The sequence below is a fragment of the Moschus berezovskii genome, chromosome 25 (assembly GCF_049115385.1).
Source record: "Moschus berezovskii isolate FMDL1 chromosome 25, NW_MosBer_1.0, whole genome shotgun sequence".
In the NCBI taxonomy this organism is placed as follows: domain Eukaryota; kingdom Metazoa; phylum Chordata; class Mammalia; order Artiodactyla; family Moschidae; genus Moschus; species Moschus berezovskii.
In genome coordinates, this window is record NC_142484.1 from 50,952,079 (window position 1) to 50,969,157 (window position 17,079).

The following is a 17,079-nucleotide window of genomic DNA, read 5'->3' on the forward strand; positions in this document are numbered from 1 at the left end:
CGGAGGAATACTTTTCTATTTGGAAGAACAGTTAAATACTCAGCTTTAATTATTTATACGTTGTCTCTGAATTCTCAGTGGATGGTTTAAGGGACCATCCCATCGACTTTACCAAAGTAATGAGAACAGAATAGCTTCAAGCTACTGTTACTATTAGCCGTGCCAACCACCAACTGATTTTAATTAGATTTAACTTTTGCTCTTGATGTAACACAACTTGGCTGTGCTGCCACAGATGAACAAAGGACCATTAATCATTTTATTTCACAAAAGAGCAGTGTGGGCCTGCACTGAAAGCATTTAATAGAGAGGTTACATTTGTGCATGCTGAAATCATATTCGACTGAAGCCTAATTGAATCCTAGTCAGTGGTGGAGGAAAGTGATATCCCAGGGAGAACCCATGTCTCACCATAATTTTTCTCAACCTCAGCAGATTGGCCTTGAGGGCCAGATAAGTCTCTGCTGTGGGCAGCTGTTTCTTGCTGCAGGTGGCAGTATGGGATGGTTACCAGCACCACTGGCTTCTATCCAATACATTCCAGTAGCCTGGCCATTGGCATCACCCCTAATGGGACATTCAGAAATGTCACTTGGCATTGACAAATGTCCCGAGGATATGGGACTAGCCACTCTCAGTTGAGAATCACTGCCCGGGAGGAATGTGCAGCCCTCAGCTTCTCTGCACTGTCTGTCCACTATGGTTCATTTAGCCCATGGTTGAATCACCAATATCTAGCCTCTGTGCACCAGTGTGACAGGGGAGGTAAAAAAAGTTGGCTTAAAGCTCAACATTCAGAAAACTAAGATCATGGCATCCGGTCCCATCACTTCATGGGAAATAGATCGGGAAACAGTGGAAACAGTTGCTGACTTTATTTTTCTGGGCTCCAAAATCACTGCAGATGGTGATTGCAGCCAGGAAATTAAAAGACGTTTACTCCTTGGAAGGAAAGTTACGACCAACCTAGAGAGCATATTGAAAAGCAGAGACATTACTTTGTCAACAAAGTCCGTGTACAGTGGTCATGTATGGATGTGAGAGTTGAACTATAAAGAAAGCTGAGCGCTGAAGAATTGATGCTTTTGAACTGTGGTGTTGGAGAAGACTCTTGAGTCCCTTGGACTGCAAGGAGATCCAATCAGTCCATCCTAAAGGAAATCAGTCCTGAATGTTCATTGGTAGGACTGATGCTGAAGCTGAGACTCCAATACTTTGGCCACCTGATGTGGAGAGCTGACTCATTTGAAAAGACCCTGATGCTGGGAAAGATTGAGGGCAGGAGGAGTAGGGAACAACAGAGGATGAGATGGTTGGATGGCATCACAGACTCAATGGACATGAGTGTTGGTGGACTCTAGGAGTTGGTGATGGACAGGGAGGTCTGGCTTTCTGTGGTTCATGGGGTCGCAAAGAGTTGGCCACGACTGAGCAACTGAACTGAACTGAACTGTGCACCAGTGACAGATTAAATCTCAAAGACAGTTTGGGGCAAAGTAGAAATAGCTTTATTGCTTTGCCAGGCAAAGGGGGCCACAGTGGGCTAATGCCCCCAAGAATGTGTGTTCCACCCTGGGGAGTGGGCAGTGAGGAGTCTTACAGTGTTTAAGGAGCAGGCTTGTGGACATTCTTCCAGTTGGTTGAGATGGTGATGACAAGTCAGCATCATCAACCTTCTGGTTCCAATTGGTTTGGGGTCTGCGTGCTTGTGGGTAGCATAGTAAACTTCTTAGACCTGGAAGGTTCATTATCTGCAAAACAACTCAAAAGACATGGCTCAGAATGTTATCTATAGTCTCCAAGGAGGAACTAAAGTTCCTTTACTTTGTTTAATGGCTAATGCATCATCATTTTTTCTTGCTTGTTTTCCTTTCTGCATTTTCTCGCTTCTCAGATTAAATTTATTCTTTGACTAAAGTACTCCTACAGAGAAAAGGCAGGCAGATTTATAGGAGAGCAATGGAGAAACAGACATAGAGAATAGACTTATGGACCTGGGGAGAGGGTGAGATGTATGGAAAGAGTAACATGAAAACTTACATTGCTGCTGCTGCTGCTGATGCTAAGTCACTTCAGTCGTGTCCAACTCTGTGCGACCCCATAGACAAAGCCCACCAGGCTCCCCTGTCCCTGGGATTCTCCAGGCAAGAACACTGGAGTGGGTTGCCATTTCCTTTTCCAATGTGTGAAAGTGAAAAGTGAAAGTGAAGTTGCTCAGTCGTGTCCGACCCTTAGCGACCCCACGGACTACAACCAACCAGGCTCCTCCATCCATGGGATTTTCTAGGCAAGAGTACTGGAGTGGCTTGCCATTGCCTTCTCCAGAAAACTACCATATGTAAAATAGATAGCTAATGGGAGTTTGCCATATGGCTCAGGAAGCTCAAAGAGGGGCTCTGTATCAACCTAGAGGGGTGTGGTGGGGTGGGGCAGGAGATAGGAGGGAAGTTCAAAAGGGAGGGGATATATGTAAACCTATGGATGATTCATGTTGAGATTGACAGAAAACAACAAAATTCTGTAAAGCAAATTATCCTTCAATAAAAAAATAAATTTAAAAAAGCAGGCAGAGGACAGGACATGGGTGGGGTCTATTCTGGGAAGGCCTCGTGGGACCTGCTTGGTTACAGTCGCGTCCAGGCCAGGGCTTCCCACGTGGTGCTAGTGATGAAGAACCCTCCTGCCAGTGCAGGAGACACAAAGAAGCACGGGTTTGATCCCTGGGTCGGGAAGATCCCCTGGAGGAGGGCACAGCAACCCACTCCAGTATTCTTGCCTGGGGAAATCCCATGAACAGAGGAGCCTGGTGGGCTATAGTCCATGGGGTCACAAAGAGTCAGGCACAGCTGACTCTTAGCTTGCACTCTTTTAAAGATTTGTTGTAAGAAGGTGACATGGCTCCACTTTTTCAATGCAGCAGCAGCCAGAAGACAGTAGGCTTTCCTTATTTATTTATTGTCAGTCTTTCCCACCAGAAAGTGAACTCCACCACAAGAGCAGGGATTTTGGTCAATTTTGTTCACTGCTGTAACCCACTGCATGGCACAGCACATGGTCCAAAGCAGGTGACAAATATGTGTTAAATGCCCCCAAATCAAAGAAACAGTGAAGATCTAACTGGAGTCTGGGCATCAGGCCAGTTGTTTTGTCCAGTCTTCCTCCATGTTTGAAGTGACATTTTCTCCTTCTTCAGGTTTGGAAGGTCAAGACGGTTTTCTTCTTCCCTCCTCCAAGCTGCTTTTGTCTCCGTGTAGTTCAGCGATGTGGGAAAGGAATATTGCTGGGACCACTTTCATTGTTTCAGCCTCATCAAAAGTGGTTCCACTCCAACTCTTTTCCTTTTCTTCCATTTTCACCAGCTTCCCTCTGATAAATTTGATCTAATTTCAGTGCTTATCTTTGAGTGCCTCCTTCAATAACCCCTCATTGGGGCTCTTTACTCCAAATGGGTCTTCCTCTGTCACACAAACTTTTCTCCCCCAGATTTTAGTCTTTAGAAGAGCCACAGTACGATAATGCCTTCATTAAAACATTCCTTAATAGAGCTGACTGCCTTTCCTTGATTGCATAATCAACGGCTAATGAAATTGTCTGGGTAACAAGAGCTATAGTGTATTACATCCTCTCTTGAGACGGAGTGGAAAGACAATTGTATCATCTGAGAAGATTGATTGTTCACAGTTTGAATTTGATTGTCCTTAAGGGGAGCTAAACAAGAGATCATCTCTGGCATCTCTAAGTGCATTTTCTTCCCTTGGAAAGTTACCATTTTACTTTCCACACAAGCCAAGCATATAAATATCATGCTTTGTTGCAGGAGAATCAAAAGGAAGTGTCAATTTTTTTCCAGTCTCGTAAATGATGCAGTTTGAGAGGCACCTGGTTGACCTCGCACAGGCCTCTCACTGTAGGTGGAGATCAAAGCTGTTCACTGCTCATCTTCAGAAACTCTCTTTTCACTGCAGGAGGGAACCCCCGAGGACGGTTTGCCCTGGGCCTGGTACAGAGCGAATGGAAGGTCTACGTGAAGAGACATCTGGATAGAGAAGAACAAGACATTTACTTCCTCAATATTACTGCCACCGATGGGCTCTTTGTCACTCAGGCCAGGGTGGAAGTGACTGTCAGTGATGTGAATGACAATAGCCCTGTGTGTGATCAGGTGAGACTTGTGGCCATGTCGGATTGCTGCTTTTCACTCTGCTTCTCTAAAATTAAGTCAAAACCCATTTCATTTTTTTCCTTAAGACCTGGCTACATTCTGTTCCTTACCTTAATTAGTGCAGTCCAATTTTATATAAGCATGAAAGAGGATGAAATACTATAAACATGGAAAGAGTATAGGTAGCACAATTAGTACCTAATTCTGCCCATTAAAAAATACAAACAAAAAATCGGGACTCTTAAAAAGCTTTTTAAGGAATCCTAAAGAATATTGTGATTTTTTTCATATCTAAACTACTGATTTCATTAAAGAAAAATGGACCACTCAAAAGTGTGGATTACTTTTGTTGTGTAAGTTTACACAGCTGGCTGGCAGCAGTGTTGGTAATGAAGCTGGGTCTCCAGGCTTCTCATGAAGTGTCATTTCCCCCATAGTTCAAAGCATGAGAGCCAATGCAAGGTGTCAGTTATTGATTTTATATTCTTTCTTACCAAAATTAAATCACCCTTCATTTACCTTTTCCTTACATGTGGACTGCGAGACAATATTGGTGTTCTTTAGCTTAGAAAATTGTTGCAAATCTTACTAATGCCAGATGTTAGTAGTGGCTCTTTGAAGTTGAAGGGTCCCAAGGACTCCCTGGTGCTTGATCACTATCTGATGTGATAATTATCTGATGTGATAATTATCTGATGTGCATCACAGTTCCACAGGGGCAGGGATAGTAGCGGCTCAGTTAGCATTTGTTGAATGAATGAGAATGGGAGGTGCAGGGCAAGAGATATTCTATGTTTCATCAGATGGTGTAAGATGATTCTGCAGTAAAGGAAAAACATAACTGAAGATAAATTATGCAAGTGCCTTTTTAAAGAAATGATTTATAAGGCTACTATGGCAATTGCCCCACACATACTAATGATTTTGCCTTTGCCCAGGTTGCGTATACAGCGTTACTTCCCGAAGACATTCCATCAAACAAAATCATCATTGGACCCAATGGAGATATACGATTCTCACTCTATGGACCTGGAAACAATGAATTTTTTCTAGACCCAGAAAGTGGTAAGGTAAAATTTATTCTCTGAAATGCCATTGTTAATCCACAAGAGAAGTTAAATTTTCACATGGTCTTATCACTAGGGGGTAGTTGGTATCTAAGAACCTTAATGTGACACCCTGTTATCTTGGACTCTTAAGAAATACCAGTGGCACATTGTGTCTGGAAGACACAAACCTCATTTGACTTATAAACTTGCCCTGACTTTACCTACATGTGGTAGCACCAGGGGATCAGATGTGTCTATGTGCTTTTCCTCTTTCTCGTATCCATGAGTTAAAGCAGCTCCCTATTAAGTGTATATATAGAATATATCAAAATGCAGGTTTCCATGCAAACCAGACAGCAGTGCACAGTAAGGAGAGTTTTGCCTTGTTGAAACCCTTTGTCGGTTCCTGTGCTTATTAACACACTTGTCTGCTTAGTTGTGAGACCTCAGATTTGCTTCCATGTTAAGGTAAAGTTTATAAGGTGAAAGCTTATGTACACTGAGGGAGATGCCCGCATTGAAGGCCAAAGCTTAAGGAAAAGACATTTTCTATGGAGGTAAATTATTACAGTGCTATGTACTGGATTGGCCCATCCGGTGACAATTTTTAATTGAAGTATAATGATTAAATAATTTGCATATTTCCAGCGTTGTATTGGTTGCAGTGAATAATCACTAACTACTGAGTTTCCAGAAGGTATTGGCTTCTCAATAACCTACTCCCATGTCAGCTATATCTTACTGGGAAGGGCTTAGATGCATAACAATATACTACTTGAATATAGAGGCCTGGTACTTTTTTATTGAATAGCTAGCATTTATTAACTACTAGACCTAAAAACACTTTATGGAATATTTGTGATAGACTCTGACATGAACCCCTCAAAGCATCCCTGAGCAGTACTGTAACCCGGTGGATAAGACAGAGCAGTGAGTCAGTAATAATAACAACAGAAATAATAATAGTAATGAAAGGCAGAGTGACACGAGTGCCTGCGAGAGATATCAAAAGAGTTATATCTGAGCACAGAGGAAAAAGCAGGTAATGTTCCGACGAGAGGGAAGAGGAAGCTTGTAAAGAAGAACTGGCATTTGAACTGAGCCAGGATTCTAGCGGAGAAGGCAGTGGCACCCCACTCCAGTACTCTTGCCTGGAAAATCCGATGGATGGAGGAGCCTGGTGGGCTGCAGTCCTTGGGGTCGCTACGAGTCGGACACGACTGAGCGACTTCACTTTCACTTTTCACTTTCATGCATTGGAGAAGTAAATGGCAACCCACTCCAGTGTTCTTGCCTAGAGAATCCCAAGGACGGGGGAACCTGGTGGGCTGCCATCTGTGGGGTCGCACAGAGTCGGACACAACTGAAGCAACTTAGTAGCAGCAGCAGGATTATAGGGGCTAAAGTGGGTCACTGGTGGCCACGGGCACGGCGTGGGCAGAGAGCACGGCGCCTCCAGGAAACGCCGTGTACAGCACTGTCACTGGTCCGAGGAGCCACAGGATGACTCGCCAGAAATGTGGTGGGAAAAATAACTTTAGGTCAGATCTTGGAGGGTCCTGAAAGCCCAGCTGAAAACTCCCTGGATGTTTTTGTGGAGGAGGAAATGATCCAGTCTGTATTTGAGAACTGCCTGCCTTCAGGAAGCTGTAGGAGAAACAGCTTTGTAAGTACTGATGACTTGCTCCCAGTGATACCTGCTAATTTTACTAAGAATACATAATAATATTTCATGAGTCTGACTTTTCACCAAACAGCATTTATTCAGGTCTGTCATTGCCATTATCCATTGAAATTTAAGTAACAAAGAAATCCCCACAGGGACTGACACCCAGGACCAGTATAGCTATTTCAGTGATTAAAATAATAATCCTTCCATGGTTATGAAGTCCCCTTCCTGAATGTCTGCTCCAGGCTCCTCAGTTATCCCCCACTGGGACCTCCCCCAACAACTGCTGGTCCTCCACTCTCCCAGCAAGTGGGGTTTGCCTGGCACAATAGGACTCCTTTGTAACCTCTTTCTGCTGGAGCCAGCCTGTTTGGACTGTTTGTTTTCCTCTAGAAGACGGGATAAAAAAAGATTTAAGTGTCTGGAAGCAGAGAGACTAACACTTCTGGGTCTAAAGACCATTGACCTGATTGACCATCAGAGAACTGAGCAGTTCTTGAGAGATTTAAAGAGGTGTGGAGCTTCTCCATCCTGCCAAAAGAAGGAATCCCTGACACAAGAGACTTCACAGTGGAATTAATTCCTTTGAAGGTCATGCTGTTGGTTTCTTGTTGCATCCAGAATCCCATAAGTTTTTCCCTGATGCTTAAAAAATTTGAACTTGCTCTATTTTTCAAAGTATGAAGCTCTTAAGCCAAACATCAGCAGTCCTTCCTACACTGGGGTTCTGTTTGTAATTGATTCTCTGCTCTATGAAGAAAGACAGTTTTTGAAAAGCCAGGCCATTTATTTTCACAGGTGAGTTAAAAACTTTGTCTCCGTTGGACCGGGAGAGGGTCCCTGCGTACAGCCTCATTGCCAGGGCCACTGACGGGGGCGGCCGATTCTGCCAATCCGACATCCGTCTGACCCTGGAGGACGTGAACGATAACCCCCCAGTGTTTTCGTCCGACCACTATAACGCCTGTGTCTATGAGAACACGGCCACCAAGGCTCTGTTGACCAGGGTTCAAGCGGTGGATCCGGATGTTGGTAAGTCAGCCGCCCCGATGGGGCGCCTCCCTGTCTGTACGTTTCACACATTCAGGTGCTGCCTGTCTTCTAGCTCCATCAGCCCACCTGGGTTCCTTTCCGTTAGGACAAGTACAGTAAACCACATGCCGGCTCTTTGGCTGATGTACTTCATACACATGAAAGAAATCTGCAAGACATCTTCCCCCTTTTTGTAGGAGTTAAAGAAGCGATACTGTGAATTCCTTTAACTTTTAACAAAGGGTTTTGAGTTTGTGTTTTTTTTAACCTTTAGAATAAAAATAATAGCTTTCCTACTTACGCATTCCTCTTGAACATAGTTAAATGTTGTGTGGTAGGGAGAATTCGTTTCTATTTCTATAAAGAATTGCAGCCCATGCTATAGCTGAAATATGACAGTCTCAATTTATGGTGGTGTCCCATAATGCAAAGACCGATTACTAAATGTGCTGCCAGCCCAATGTGGATTTTTTCTAACTGCCATTTTCCAGAGTATTTTGATCACATAAACTGACATTACTCGGAGGGGTGGGAGTGGCAGGGGGGGAATAAGGAAATAGAATTGAAAGTTGCTGATAAAGTTTGTGTTCAGATCCACTTTACATAATGAGATGGTGAGTTAGAAAAGACTGGAGTTAATTGCTAGGTAGCCTTTCTGAGAATGCACAAGTTATTGAGGTGACTGCATGATGGAGTCTAAATACAAAAGGGCATATAGACAGCCTCTTGGCTGTGCATTTTAAGAGCTGTAAATCAGAGGACTGGGGAATCATGGGGTGTGTCTGTTATGCTAAACAGGCCTTTATGTAATTCAGTGTCTTATTGCTTAATTCTGAATTGAAAGAAAAATTATTGGACTAATGGAAAAGTAAATACATGATAATTAGTTGAAAACAAACATAGAGGCCAGGGTCTCTGCATATTTCCCCTTAGAGAAATTTGTGACTATACTATGAATTATTGTTCTTACCTTATTAGCATAATTTTCGAGGCTGAGAACCAACCCTTTAAAAATCTACATACTGTAAAGCTTGGTAAAAAACATAGTAAATAGGAAAATAATTTTTTTTTTCAGCTGCACTTTGCAGCTTATGGAATCTTAGTTCTCTGAGAGGGATTGAACCCAGGCCCTTGGCAGTGAAAGCATGGAGTCCAAAACCCTGGACTACCAGGGAATTCTGGAAAAGACTCTTTTATTGACCTATAATGATGAATTATTTACAAATACTCCCTTTTAAAGGAGGATTAGAAAACATTCCCTGGACTCATGATAGCAAGCTTTTGGAGAAAAAAGGACAGAAATTGTACAGATGAATCATTAATAATTTAACTTTGAGAATGTGTAATTGAGCCACAGATGAAATTTTAAGATTGAAAATATTTTAAATTAAATTTTCAATTTAAAAAATTGGAGTTTTTCTATTTACCTCCTTCTAAAGGAATTGGGTGTGCTCTGTCTACTAGAGAATGAGCATGGAGAGAGGCTGGTCAGTACGTTATGCTTCAGACAGGAGGCAGGGGGTTACCGACTGACACATGTGATTGAGGTAGAGGGCAGGCAACTAGCTTTGTGCTATTCAGTTCTGCCGAGTCAGCTGTCCAGGTTGGCAGTTGGGGAAGAAAGGTTGACTAGACTCTGTGCATTAGCAGGGGCAGAGATGAGGAAGCCCTTCAAACACTAGACCCAGAATAACCTATCAGTACCTCTCTCTGCTCTTTGCACCAATTAGCAAAAGGCTTACATTCATGGCTTCAGACCAACACAGAGGTTATGAGTGCTGTTTGTATTGTGTGTTCATCAAGCCATTGTATTCGCTTCCAGAAAACTCTAGCATAGGATACCAGATTCTAGGTCATATTCTCAGGTTTTTTAGATCTCATTTAGCTTTAAAAATAAAAACTAAGACAGCTGGGAAGGAACAAATGAGCTTCTCTAAAAGGCAGACTGAGCACCTGCTGTTTCTAGGCACTGTGCTCAGGAGGTAGGGGTGGAGGGCTTGCTCAGAGCCTGTAGGGAGAACCAGAGTCAAACCCATGTTCTCCAGAGTCCCGGGTATGTATCAGTGACTGGGGGCTGCTTATGCCGTTTTCATCAGTGGCCTGATCCCCACTTCTCAGTCTGCTGTAAGTCAACACAGAGGAGCGTGAGCCACACATTGAGATGAGCAGTTTCGGGTGGGCAGGGCTGGGTGAATCATCTGGAGGCCAAACCTAACCTCTGGCCTAAAGCTGACTTTGCTCATGAATCATTAAGACTGAATCCAACCCTACTGAATCCAGCCATCCCGTGTCTTTAGTCTGGCTTATATAGAGTGTTCCAAACAGTTTGAATTAATTGTCAATAAAAGTCAAGAGATTTGAATTTTCAATTTCTGGCATTTTGTAAAAACAGCACTCAGAAGATTCAGCAATTCCAGGCACACAGTCCCACCGTGGTAGGAACCTGATGGAAGCTGCCATCAGCCAGTTCTCAGCTTCCCAGCCAACCCACTTAGGTTATCTCCTGACCTGCGTAGGCCCCTTCTCTAAAGTGACAAGGAAATTCTGATGTTTAAGAACTCTTAACTTTGAAATAATCATAAGTTCACAGGAATTTGCCAAAAAAATGTATAGGAGGTGGCATGTACCTTTCACACAATCTTTTCTCCCAGTGATACCATCTTGCATAACTGTAGTACACTCAGATTTTCACACAGGTGTATGTGTGTGTGTGTGTGTGTGTGAGATTGTGTGAGTGTGTGTGTGAGCGTGTGAGCGTGTGTGTGAGTGTGTGAGAGTGTGAGAGTGTGTGAGTGTGTGTGTGTGTGAGAGTGTGAGTGTGTGAGAGTGTGTGTGTGTGTGTGTGTGAGTGTGCGTGCATGTAGTTCTGTGCAGTTTTATCACCTGTGTAGCTTCATGTAACCACCACCCCATTCATCTTCTCGCTGCCCCTTCTTAACAACACCCGCCTTCTCTCCACACTTCCTTCCCAGTCTCTAATCCCTGGCAGCCACTACTCTCCATATCTATAATTTAGTTATTTCAAAAATGTTATTTAAATGGAGTTGTGCAGCTTGTAACCTTTTCCAAATGTCCTTTTTCACTCAGCATCATTCCCTTGAGATCCATCCAAGTTGTCTAATTGGTTTTTGATCCCAGTGAAGAACATTACCTCCATTTGTATAAATGACAGGGCTATTTGGTTCATGAAACTTCTTTTGTCAAGCATATTCCTTTACCTAAAGTTACAAACGATTTCATCAGTATTTGGCTAAAGCATGTATTAAGCCACTATAAATTGCAGAAAAAAGACAAAGATATATTAACCTGAAGTCTGATTCCATTACTTCATAAATTCAAAATTCTTACAATCTCTTGCCAACCTTTCATATCCTGGTTTTCTAATTAGCATATATATATATATATGTATATGTATATGTATCTATATCATTGTTTTTAGCCAAACAACTCTTTGCTGTGCCAAATTCATTATTCATAATGAATCAATGCTAATGTTAGAGTAACCGCCTAGATCAGGAAAAATAAAAACAGGAAGACAAGACCACTTTAGCACCCATTTTATGAGTTCTAAGCAATAGCATGGCAATTGTCTAGATTTTAGCATTAAATTCTTAGTTTTCATGTAAAATGGAAACATCCTCCATCCCATGAACTAATGACATGACTTTATGACCTAATATTTATAAAAATTTAATCCTCTCAGTAAACATTAGGAGACGTTTTGTTGTACCACCTCTTTGGGGTTCATATTTTGCTATTTACTTTGCCTCGTAAGGCAAGATTAGGTGTCCAGGTTCTCAGTATTGAGGGTTCTTTAAGCTAACAAAGGAAATATGCAGTGATAAAAATCAGAGCTAAAATCTGTGACCATTTTAGGCAAAGTAACATGAAAATCAAATGTAAACTTACACTGGAAAATGTGTCAGAGCCCATGATTTATTGAGAGGCGAATGTCCAGAAATTTGAGATTCAAGAGGACATATTTTTGCTTTTATAGATTAGGGACATAAAGCAAGGAAATGTTCTAATGAACATGTTCACTCCTTTCCTGTAAAATATTTCCTACACAGTTTAGACCTGTTTTCAGGGATTTTGGAGAAACTTGGAAGCTTGTAACACACATTGAAATTATTCTCCATCCAATATAGCTGATATTTAATGAGTAGGTACATAGCAGCTATTATAGAAGGAACTATACGAGCAATATGCAGTTACAGGCCCAGGGTCTGTGCAGTAGTGAAGGGCATAAATCTGGAACACACAAACCTAGCATAAAAGGAGGAGCTTCCAGAATCCATAACGAATGGGATTCAATAGACAGAGGGAGGAAGGCCTTCAGGAAGACAGGAACCAGGAGGATAAATTTGCAAAGTTGGGAACATGCTGTTTTTGTTGAGTTGTGCAGTTGTGTCTGATTCTTTGTGACTTCCTGGACTGTAGCGTTCCAGGCTCCCCTGTCCTTCACAGTCTCCCTGAGTTTGCTCAAACTCATGTCCATTGAGTCTGTAATGCCAACAAACCATTTCATTTTCTGTTGCCCCTTCTCCTCCTGCCCTTAGTCTTTCCCAGCATCAAGGTCTTTTCCAATGAGTTGACTCTTTACATCAGGTGGCCAAAGTATTGGAGCTTCAGCTTCAGCATCTGTTCTTCCAATGAGTATTAAGGGGTGATTTCCTTTTGAATTGACTGGTTTGATCTCCTTGCTGTCCACAGAGCTCTTAAGAAGTTTCTATAGCACCCCAGTTCAAAACCATCAATTCTTCAGTGCTCAACCTTCTTTATGTCCAGCTCTCATATCCATATCTGACTACTGAAAAAGCTTTGTTTGACTATATGGGCCTTTGTCTGCAAAGTGATGTCTCTGCTTTTTAGTATTAAAACTATCTAGGTTTGTCATAACTTTTCTTCCAAGGAGCAAACATCTTTCATGACTGCAGTCACCATTCACAATGATTTTGGAGCCCAAGAAAATAAAGTCTGTCACTGTTTCCATTGTTTCCCCATCTATTTACCAAGAAGTGATGAGACTGGAGGCTATGATCTTAGTTTTTTGAATGTTGAGTTCTAAGGCAGCTTTTTCACTCTTCTCTTTCACCTTCATCAAGAAACTCTTTAGTTCCTCTTCACTTTCTGCCATTAGGGTGGTGTCATCTGTATATCTGAGGTTATTGATATTTCTCCCTGCAATCTTGATTCTAGCTTGAGCTTCATCCAGTCTAACATTTCACATTAGGTACTCTGCATATAATTTAAATAAGTGGGGTGACAATGTACATCCTTGACATACTCCTTTCCCAATTTTGAACCAGTCTGTTGTTTCATGTCTGGTTCTAATTGTTGCTTCTTGTCCGGCATACAGGCTTCTCAGGGGGCAGGTAAGGTGGTCTGGTATTCCCATGTCTTTGCTGCTGCTGCTGCTGCCAAGTCACTTCAGTCGTGTCCGACTCTGTGCGACCCCATAGACGGCAGCCCACCAGGCTCCCCCGTCCCTGGGATTCTCCAGGCAAGAACACTGGAGTGGGTTGCCATTTCCTTCTCCAATGTGTGAAAGTGAAAAGTGAAAGTGAAGTCGCTCTGTCATGTCTGACTAGTAGAGACCCCATGGACTATAGCCCACCAGGGTCCTCTGTCCATGCGATTTTCTAGGCAAGAGTACTGGAGTGGCTTGCCATTGCCTTCTCCGTCCCATCTCTTTAGACCCAACTAAATAGTTGGGAGAGCATCACATGGTCCAGGACAGAAAGCTGACAGTGAGGTGAGGGAAGGCATCTGGGCCCAATTGTGGGGGCTCACAAAAGCCAGGGATTGTGCTTAAACCCAGAGATGGGAAAGAACCGCTGCACACGGAGGACAAAAGAAATGCATCAGTTCTGGGTTTGGGAACCGCCGATCTCATGGGCACCCCTAACACGGATGTGAAGACAGCTTCCGGGAGATCATTGAGAAAGTCCACAAGGACCGAAATGCAAGTGGTAACTTGAGATTTAAAAGGAAGAAGCAGAGAGAGATTTTACATGTGAATTCTGCCAAGTTTGGCAACTGACTGGACTGAAGGCACAGTGGACAGGCCAGGCAAGAACTCAAATTCGGGGACAAGGTGGACAGAGATAGCCGAGGTGGCCTGAAGCAGGACCTCGTGTAAAAAAGATTTAAAAAATGGAGACACATCGGAAATTAAAGTACAGTCCTTCAGGAGTGAAGACAAGTTTGCTAATCGTGACAGAGTAGGAAGGCTTTGCCTTCAAGGGGCTTCCAGTCATTACGGGAAACAGACAAGCACAAATGAACATTCAAAGAAAGTGGGATCAATGTTATAACAGAGTCATTTCATCTGTAAAAGTAGGGATTTTCTGAGGATTAGTCAGATACATGTAAAATGCTAGCCCAGGTCTCTGTGGAAACATGAAAACATGAGCAGTGAATTTTTGAGTGGGACAAATCAGAAAGTATTCACAAAATGGTATTTGAATTCAAGTCAGGTTTTAAGGGTTGGGGCTTGATGTTGGGGCAAGAAGAGGGGAAAGATCTAGTAGCAAAAGAGGATTGTATTAGCTAAGATAGCCTTGACTAAACTGAGGTAACTTTTCAAAAAATCTCAGTTCTTAGTGCAGTGAAAGTTTAATTCTTGCTCCTGTGGGGAGCAGGTCAGTGCAAGTCCATTCAGCGATGAGGACATCTAGTCCCTCCATTGGGTCAATATCACCGTCATGACCTTTGCTTCCCAAGGTCACTGCAGCAGAAGAGAGGGATGAAGACGGCATGTCAGCTCTTTGCTGCCTCAGCCTGGGAGAGACCCACGTCACTTTGTCACTGTCCATTGACTAGAACTAGGAGGTATAGGAGAGGCCATGGGGTATTTGGTGAGCACTCATGTCTCTGCTACAGCAATGAAAGCAGGAAAGAGAAACTGCCCCATCACATTTCAAAGAAGTGGGAAAAGATGGAGTTCCTCATGTGGTTAGGGAGGGTGAGCCTCAGCAACAGGGAGAGACCACAACCAGTTAATCCTCAATGCGAAAGGAAGGAAAGAAGCAGAAAGAAAAAAGATTGACTTTCAAAGGAAGAAACTAAGAGGGAGAGGCTGAGGAAAACCCAGTTGGGAGGCGCACATCTGCCTTCGGACATCTCCATGTGGTAAGAGAGTCTGTCAACTAAAGAGACTAACATGGCGGCAGCCAGGCTGGGCACTCTGCAGCGAGCACAGGGAGTTAGTTTCAGGGACTGAAGGCAACATGAGAGGGAGTCACTGAAAAATGGGGAAGAGAAGTTCCTCCCCCACTGAGGGCTCTGTAGGTACTGGGTTGCAGAAGTGCACAGACCCAACCAGTAGAGTTAATTTCATGAATAGAAAAGATAGAAGTTCTCTCTCAGAGTCTTCCAGAATGGTGCCTTTCCCTCTAACGTCAATAGATCCTCTTATTAGCAGAGAATAGGAAAGAAACAGAGAAAACATGTTTCTTGACAGAACTTTTCCATTTTTACCCAAGAGCTTGTTTTCCAGCAGCCCTCAACCTCATTAATTTTGCACTGCCATTCACTGTAGTGATGTAAGCTTGTGGTTCTTGTTGGGGATTTATTTTCTGCATATTTCATGAGGGAGACAGATGGCATCCTGACCCCACATGGGCTCTCATGGGGCAAAAACTGGAGTGAACTTGGTTTTCCAATGCACAGATCTTGTCAGACAAAAAGGCTGGCCCAGTGTCTGAGAGCACCGTTAGATCTGAGTATGTTGTGCTCCATGAAGGAGCAGGAAATTGTTTATCTGAGAGGAGTGTTCACAAAAATAACTGCTGAGAGCTGTTAAAGAGAGGTCTTCCTCACCAAACTGCTTTAACTGAGTCTCTCCAGTCACCACTTGCCTCTGCTGACCGGTCCACGCCTTGTGTCCCTCACTTGTTAGAACCATGAGAAGACTCAGGAGGAACAGCTAAGAGGCGAGTGAAGTCCACTGTGAAGTGCTAGGAGGCTGACGGAAACGCACGTCAGTCCAGCGCTCCAGGCTGGCTGTCTCCTATCCTGGGATGAAGTCTGAGGGAGGGTCGTGCATGCCACCAGTCTGTCAGAGTCAGAAACATTTGGCTCCATTTGGAGCTCTCCCTTACCTTCAGTGTGGTGGCCAAAGTTTCAGTCCCTGGGATGAAGTTAGATCTTCAGTATTCCCTCATTGCCTTTCTGGTCTCATGGAGATCCCCATAATGGGGTTTGATTTTAAATCTTTCATCATCACCTTCTGGTCTCATGGAGGAAAACAAGTATTCACTCAGTGTGTACTCTTGGAAGGGCTTAGCTTACTTTTGCACTGGGCCCACCCCAAAAGCAAAAGAAAAATGTTACACCTGACCAAACAGGTAAATTCTGAAGCGCCTCTTTTTCACCTGGCTGTGTGAGAGAAAAGGGCCAGGGTGTGGAGTCTGTGAAGGAGGTTAGGTGTGCCCATGTACCCCACAATGGAGGTATGCAGGTGAACTGTCATTTTTCTGTTTTAGGACTTCCCAAGCAGACAGCTTCTTGGTGACATCATACCCCAGCTGAGCCAGCAACCCTTGACTCCTCTGGACCCTTAATATCATGATGATGATTCCCAAATATCCTTAAGGGACACATCTCATATCCAGAGATCAAGAGGCCACATGGACGGGAGGAAGCCTTGGGTGATTAGTGCACTGCAGTATGCAGGCCGTGTGACCTTGGGCCAGTCACTGGTCTCTCTCAGACTGTTTGCTCTTCTATAATGTTAGAAGCACAGGAGTAACGCTTGCTTTGCCAACCCAGCCCTCTTTGCAGCTGGGTCTCCAGCAGCATCTCGAGAGTTTCCTTATGTGGAACTGCTCACATACCTCTTCTCTCCTACTGTTAAACCCTGCTAAGCAAAACTGGGGTTTGGTAAGAATTTTAAATGGTAATAAACATAATATGACTAATGACATTTGCTTTTTGAGCTTCTATTACATTCCAGGCATGATGCCAAGTACTGCAGATATATTATTTCCAGTTCTCACAGCAACTTCTAAAAGTCGGAAGATATTTTTTGTTATTGGTCTAGTTAACATATGAATAAACTCTGAAGGGTTAACTTGTCATGAACAATAGACTAGTTAGTGGCACCAAAGGAGGCTTGGTTAACAGATATCCAGCAAATAGTCAGGATGTTTTATGTTTTAGTC

At 43.3% G+C, this 17,079-nt stretch overlaps 1 pseudogene; it reads left to right on the top strand.

Annotated features, from left to right (window-relative positions):
- The window catches only part of LOC148773947 (protocadherin Fat 3-like), a 181,347-nt pseudogene that overhangs the window by 69,347 nt on the left and 94,921 nt on the right, over window positions 1–17,079 (top strand).